This window comes from Melospiza melodia, chromosome 17 (genome assembly GCF_035770615.1).
Source record: "Melospiza melodia melodia isolate bMelMel2 chromosome 17, bMelMel2.pri, whole genome shotgun sequence".
Taxonomy (NCBI): Eukaryota; Metazoa; Chordata; class Aves; order Passeriformes; family Passerellidae; genus Melospiza; species Melospiza melodia.
The window spans coordinates 16,092,504-16,100,003 of NC_086210.1; positions in this window are offsets into that span (position 1 = coordinate 16,092,504).

Here is a 7,500-nt window from a genome sequence, read left to right on the forward strand (position 1 = left end):
GTGTCCCAGGGCCTGGGGTAGACCTGGTGTCCCAGGCCCCGGGGTAGACCTGGTGTCCAAGGGCCCGGGGTAGACCTGGTGTCCCAGGGCCCGGGGTAGACCTGGTGTCCAAGGCCCCGGGGTAGACCTGGTGTCCAAGGCCCCGGGGTAGACCTGGTGTCCCAGGGCCCCGGGTAGACCTGGTGTCCAAGGGCCCGGGGTAGACCTGGTGTCCCAGGGCCCGGGGTAGACCTGGTGTCCAAGGCCCCGGGGTAGACCTGGTGTCCCGGGCCCCGGGGTAGACCTGGTGTCCCGGGACCCGGGGTAGACCTGGTGTCCCGGGGCCCGGGGTAGACCTGGTGTCCAAGGCCCCGGGGTAGACCTGGTGTCCCGGGCCCCGGGGTAGACCTGGTGTCCAAGGGCCCGGGGTAGACCTGGTGTCCCAGGGCCCGGGGTAGACCTGGTGTCCAAGGGCCCGGGGTAGACCTGGTGTCCCAGGGCCTGGGGTAGACCTGGTGTCCAAGGCCCCGGGGTAGACCTGGTGTCCTAATACCCGGGGTAGACCTGGTGTCCCGCTGGCCCCGGGGTAGACCTGGTGTCCCGCGCCGGCCCTAGCTCACGGCCGCCTAGCCCGTGGCTAGACCTGTGGTCCCTGGCCGGCCTTCCTCTACGGGTGCCTAGCAAGCGGGAAAAGTATGCAGACGGCGCCAGGGAGGCTGATGGGAGAGGCTGGGTGGGGTGCCCCCAACCGCCGACGGGCGTGGGCGGCTCCGTCAGAGACGGCAAGGGCAGGGGTAAGGGCAGGGGGCGGTGGCGGGGACGGGGACGGGGCCAGGGCCAGGGAGTGAGGGCACGCGAGAGCGTGCATGCGGACGGGCAGCCAGGCAGGCGGGCGGGCGTGCCCCGCTGCCCGGCGGGGGGGCGGGGGCAGGTGGCGGGGGGCGGCGAGGGGGCGGTGTGGTGGCCTGAAGGGATGACCTTGGGGAGTGAGCGTGCGCACGGGGGGGGGGGGGGGGTCGGTGGGTGTGGCGCTGTATCTGTGTCTGTGTGCGGACGAGGGCCAAGGGCCGGCGGCTTCGTGCCGGCCCCGGGCGCCTCGGCACCGAGCCCCCACGGCCCCCTGGACTGAGGTCGAGGGCGGAAGACCTCTGCGGACCGTGAAAGAACCCGCCCGAAAGTGGCCGCCTGTGTGCTGGCGGTGGTGCCGGCGGCGGCCGCCTCTACCGGTGGGCGGGGCGGGGCGGGGCGGGGCGGGGCGAGCCGCATCGGGGCCAGGGGGGCCGGGCTGTGTAGGCTCTCAGGAGGGCGTGGGTGGGACAGGGCGGGGGCGGGGGCGGGGGCGCTGTTTCGCCAGTTCAGCGTGTCAGCAGGCAGACCACGGGGCACGGGTTGCCCGTCGGCTCGGCTGGGAGTGCTCTGGATACGAAAGGAGGAGAAATAAAATGTGCCAATCGTTATTGTCTGTTTGTTTTTTCCGGATGAGTTTCTCGTTCCAAGCGACTAGAGCGGCCATGAAGTAGGTATTAATCTGGAAAGCGGGGTGGGGTTCATTGCGCGGGACGGGGCCGATCGAGCCGTCTGGCTCCGGGGTGATATGAGGCTGTGAGCTTTGCCCGGCTCCGGGCTCGATGGGGACGGTGAGGCACCAGGTCTGCCCCGGGGCCCGGGACACCAGGTCTACCCCGGGGCCCGGGACACCAGGTCTACCCCGGGGCCGGGGACACCAGGTCTACCCCGCCGCCCGGGACACCAGGTCTACCCCGGGGCCGGCGGGACACCAGGTCTACCCCGTGGCCGGGGACACCAGGTCTACCCCGGATCCGGCGGGACACCAGGTCTACCCCGCCGCCCGGGGACACCAGGTCTACCCCGGGGCCTTGGACACCAGGTCTACCCCGGGGCCGGCGGGACACCAGGTCTACCCCGGAGCCTTGGACACCAGGTCTACCCCGCCGCCCGGGACACCAGGTCTACCCCGGGGCCGGCGGGACACCAGGTCTACCCCGTGGCCGGGGACACCAGGTCTACCCCGGATCCGGCGGGACACCAGGTCTACCCCGCCGCCCGGGACACCAGGTCTACCCCGGATGCGGCGGGACACCAGGTCTACCCCGTGGCCGGGGACACCAGGTCTACCCCGGGGCCTTGGACACCAGGTCTACCCCGGGGCCGGCGGGACACCAGGTCTACCCCGGCGGCCGGGACACCAGGTCTACCCCGGGGCCCGGGACACCAGGTCTACCCCGGGGCCGGCGGGACACCAGGTCTACCCCGGCGGCCGGGACACCAGGTCTACCCCGGGGCCCGGGACACCAGGTCTACCCCGGGGCCGGCGGGACACCAGGTCTACCCCGGGGCCGGCGGGACACCAGGTCTACCCCGCGGCCGGGGACACCAGGTCTACCCCGCCGCCCGGGACACCAGGTCTACCCCGGGGCCGCCGGGACACCAGGTCTACCCCGTGGCCGGGGACACCAGGTCTACCCCGGATCCGGCGGGACACCAGGTCTACCCCGCCGCCCGGGACACCAGGTCTACCCCGGATGCGGCGGGACACCAGGTCTACCCCGTGGCCGGGGACACCAGGTCTACCCCGGGGCCTTGGACACCAGGTCTACCCCGGGGCCGGCGGGACACCAGGTCTACCCCGGAGCCTTGGACACCAGGTCTACCCCGCCGCCCGGGACACCAGGTCTACCCCGGGGCCGGCGGGACACCAGGTCTACCCCGTGGCCGGGGACACCAGGTCTACCCCGGATCCGGCGGGGCACCAGGTCTACCCCGCCGCCCGGGACACCAGGTCTACCCCGGATGCGGCGGGACACCAGGTCTACCCCGTGGCCGGGGACACCAGGTCTACCCCGGGGCCTTGGACACCAGGTCTACCCCGGGGCCGGCGGGACACCAGGTCTACCCCGGCGGCCGGGACACCAGGTCTACCCCGGGGCCCGGGACACCAGGTCTACCCCGGGGCCGGCGGGACACCAGGTCTACCCCGGCGGCCGGGACACCAGGTCTACCCCGGGGCCCGGGACACCAGGTCTACCCCGGGGCCGGCGGGACACCAGGTCTACCCCGGGGCCGGCGGGACACCAGGTCTACCCCGCGGCCGGGGACACCAGGTCTACCCCGCCGCCCGGGACACCAGGTCTACCCCGGGGCCGCCGGGACACCAGGTCTACCCCGTGGCCGGGGACACCAGGTCTACCCCGGAGCCCGGGACACCAGGTCTACCCCGGATCCGGCGGGACACCAGGTCTACCCCGTGGCCGGGGACACCAGGTCTACCCCGTGGCCGGGGACACCAGGTCTACCCCGGGTCCGGCGGGACACCAGGTCTACCCCGTGGCCGGGGACAACAGGTCTACCCCGGATCCGGCGGGACACCAGGTCTACCCCGTGGCCGGGGACACCAGGTCTACCCCGGGGCCGGCGGGACACCAGGTCTACCCCGTGGCCGGGGACACCAGGTCTACCCCGTGGCCGGGGACACCAGGTCTACCCCGTGGCCGGGGACACCAGGTCTACCCCGGGGCCGGCGGGACACCAGGTCTACCCCGGATGCGGGGGGACACCAGGTCTACCCCGTGGCCGGGGACACCAGGTCTACCCCGGAGCCCGGGACACCAGGTCTACCCCGGATCCGGCGGGACACCAGGTCTACCCCGTGGCCGGGGACACCAGGTCTACCCCGTGGCCGGGGACACCAGGTCTACCCCGGGTCCGGCGGGACACCAGGTCTACCCCGTGGCCGGGGACACCAGGTCTACCCCGGAGCCCGGGACACCAGGTCTACCCCGGATGCGGCGGGACACCAGGTCTACCCCGGATCCGGCGGGACTTAGTCGTATTTCGGCCGGTGCTGGGTAGACCTGTTGTCCCGGCCGGCTGCGGAAGTTCACCAAGGGGTCGCTGTTGCCGGCTGCCTCCGGCTGCCTCATCGTAAGAGGCGGCCTGCGGTGGCGCCTTTTCCCGGTCGAGCTCCATCAGTCCCCTTGGAGGCTTGGGCGCCTTCGGACTCATCTGTCCGTATTATGGGAGCGAGGTGACGGGCCGCATCCCCACAGGTTGGTTTCATGCCGTGCCTGTGTTTAAGGCGGAAGGGAGCGACCGTGCTGGTGCGGTCGGCAGGGCAGAGGAGGTGCCGCCTAGCCGGGACGAGTCTGTCTGTGGCTTTGTCCCGGCTCCCGTCTTTCCCGGAAAAGCTTGGCACAGCGAGGCCGAGAGAGAAGGGCTGCCGGAGAACCGGGGGCGATCTCCCCGCGAGGCCGAGAGAGAAGGGCTGCCGGAGAACCGGGGGCGATCTCCCCGCGAGGCCGAGAGAGAAGGGCTGCCGGAGAACCGGGGGCGATCTCCCCGCGAGGCCGAGAGAGAAGGGCTGCCGGAGAACCGGGGGCGATCTCCCCGCGAGGCCGAGAGAGAAGGGCTGCCGGAGAACCGGGGGCGATCTCCCCGCGAGGCCGAGAGAGAAGGGCTGCCGGAGAACCGGGGGCGATCTCCCCGCGAGGCCGAGAGAGAAGGGCTGCCGGAGAACCGGGGTGCGATCTCCCCGCGAGGCCGAGAGAGAAGGGCTGCCGGAGAACCGGGGGCGATCTCCCCGCGAGGCCGAGAGAGAAGGGCTGCCGGAGAACCGGGGGCGATCTCCCCGCGAGGCCGAGAGAGAAGGGCTGCCGGAGAACCGGGGGCGATCTCCCCGCGAGGCCGAGAGAGAAGGGCTGCCGGAGAACCGGGGGCGATCTCCCCGCGAGGCCGAGAGAGAAGGGCTGCCGGAGAACCGGGGGCGATCTCCCCGCGAGGCCGAGAGAGAAGGGCTGCCGGAGAACCGGGGGCGATCTCCCCGCGAGGCCGAGAGAGAAGGGCTGCCGGAGAACCGGGGTGCGATCTCCCCGCGAGGCCGAGAGAGAAGGGCTGCCGGAGAACCGGGGGCGATCTCCCCGCGAGGCCGAGAGAGAAGGGCTGCCGGAGAACCGGGGGCGATCTCCCCGCGAGGCCGAGAGAGAAGGGCTGCCGGAGAACCGGGGGCGATCTCCCCGCGAGGCCGAGAGAGAAGGGCTGCCGGAGAACCGGGGGCGATCTCCCCGCGAGGCCGAGAGAGAAGGGCTGCCGGAGAACCGGGGGCGGTCTCCCCGCGAGGCCGAGAGACAAGGGCTGCCGGAGAACCGGGGGCGATCTCCCCGCGAGGCCGAGAGAGAAGGGCTGCCGGAGAACCGGGGGCGGTCTCCCCGCGAGGCCGAGAGAGAAGGGCTGCCGGAGAACCGGGGGCGGTCTCCCCGCGAGGCCGAGAGAGAAGGGCTGCCGGAGAACCGGGGTGCGATCTCCCCGCGAGGCCGAGAGAGAAGGGCTGCCGGAGAACCGGGGGCGATCTCCCCGCGAGGCCGAGGGAGAAGGGCTGCCGAAAGACGATCCGAGAGGGAAGCCGCTTGGCGTCCGAGGCAAGGCGGAGAGAGAAGCTGCGAGCTTTCCCGCGCCGGCCCGGCTTCTGCCGGCCGATTCGCAAGGGGGGGCGGCCCCCCTGGGCAGCGGTGGCGGGCGAGGCGGCGGCGCCTCGTCCCTTTCGTGCCTGGCCTTAAGCCGGGGCCCACTCGGCGGGCACTTTTTTGGGCTGTCGGTCCGCCTCGGCGGCGGTCGGCCCGCCCGGTAAAGCTGCGGAGCCCGGGGTCGGGGCGCCCCGTCCCCGGCCCGCGTTGTTGAAACCATCCCCCTTCCTCGGCCTTAAGCCGGGGACCCGCGTTGGCGGGCAGAGATTTTTGGAGTTGACGGACCCGGCACCCGACGGAGGGAGCCCCCCGGACTTGTCCCGGGCGAGGCGGCGGCGCCTCGCCCACCTCGGTCGTGGCCGCACGGACCGAGCCGCTTATGCCGGGCGGGCTGGGTTGCCACGCGGGCCCGGCTTTTTTTTTTCCGCGGTTTAGGCGCGCCGGCGTGCGGGCAGAGTGGGGGCGCCCGCCCGGCCTCCGCGGATCTTAATTTTTCTCCGGCGGCCCTAAGCCGCGGCACCGAGAAGCGTTGCGACGAAGGGGCGCGCGGCGGCGGCGAGAGAGAAGGGAGCGAGCGGGAAGCCGGCGGGTCCGTGGGGGGAGTGAGTCTCGCGTCTCGCCCCCCACGGTCCCCGGTGCCCCGTGCCCGCGGCCCCCGTGGCTAGCACGGATCGTTGCGAACGCGCCTCCATGTGCCTTTTTTTGTCGTGCCGCTCCCCCGGCAATTTTTTCCCGGAAAAGGGAGAGCCGGCCGCCGGTGGCGCGGTCCGGTGGCACTTTTTCTCGCACGCTCGGCCGGGTTCCCCGGGCCGGAAGGGGAAGCCGAGTCCCCCCGGCCTGGCGGGCCAGCCCAGTCCCAGTCCTGCCGTTGCCTAGCCGAAAGGGGAAGCCGTTGGAGCCCGCGGGAAACCGGGCGGGCGGGTGGCGGCACCCCCCGCGCTCCTCCTCTGCCGCGAGCGCTCCGCAGGCGGGGCTTGGGCGGCCGTCGCCGTTGTCCCAGGACCGTGGCCGTGGGGCCCTTGTCGCTGTTGGCGCGGCTCCTTCCTCGGCCGCGCGCCCGATCGATGAGGCTTTTCGGGTGGCGTCGGAGAGGGCCCTCGGCCGGCCGGCTCTCCTTCCGGGGCTTCTCTGTCGCGGGGAAGTCACGGCGGGGGTGTCCGGTGCTCGGGCAGGGTGGTCTCCTTTTCCAGTTCGCTTCCCGTCGCAGGCGAGGTGTCGCCCCTCCCGCTGCCGGGGAGGGCGTCTTTACCGACCCCAGCTGTGTGACGGCCGCGTGGCCCCGCTAGCCTTCAGGTGTCCTTCAAAAGCCACGCGAGGTGCCGGTGCCGGCCCCGGTCCGGGGAGCGCCCGTGGGTGCCGGCCGCGAGCAGCGCCGGGCGGCGGTGCGGTTGGAGCTGAGCCGCGGGGATGATGGAGAGAGAGAAGAGCGAGCGAGAGAGAGGCTGAAAATGACCCGAAGCCGATGGGGCGCGGACGGGGGACCAGAGCCCGATCCGCGCGCTCCTTTGCCGTTCCGCCGCCTGCTGCAGAGCGAGCCGCCCCGGCTGAAAAGGGGGCCTCGGTGTCCGGGCCGCGCCCGCCTCGTCGGGTCGCTGTCTCCTCTAGCACGTCCGGTGCTTTCCGCGCGGCCCGGTGGGGGGACGCGCCGGGCGGGGTTTCGCTCCCTGCGAGCGTGCCCCGCTCGGCCCAACCTCGCCGGCGGCCGGTCGCTTCGCCGGCGACCGGCCGGCGGGCGGGTGGTTCGGCTTTGTGGGGGGGCGGGTCAGCCCCGGCCGAGCCCCGTTCCGCGCGCCGCGCGCCCTGACTTCCAGCGCGAGGCCGAGTCTCGAAGCGGGGCGCGGGCCCCGGGGAAGCGCGCGATCGAGGAAAGCCCAGAGAGAAGAGAGAGAGCGAGCCCAGAGAGAGAGAGAGAGAGAGAGAGAGGGGGGGAAACGAAAAAGCCCCAAAGAACTCGCGCGAACGAGAGCCGAAAGGGAAAAGACGGAGCCTCGCGCTGCTCGCATCATCGAGTGGCGAAAGAGAAGCTGCGCAGCGGTCCCGGCTC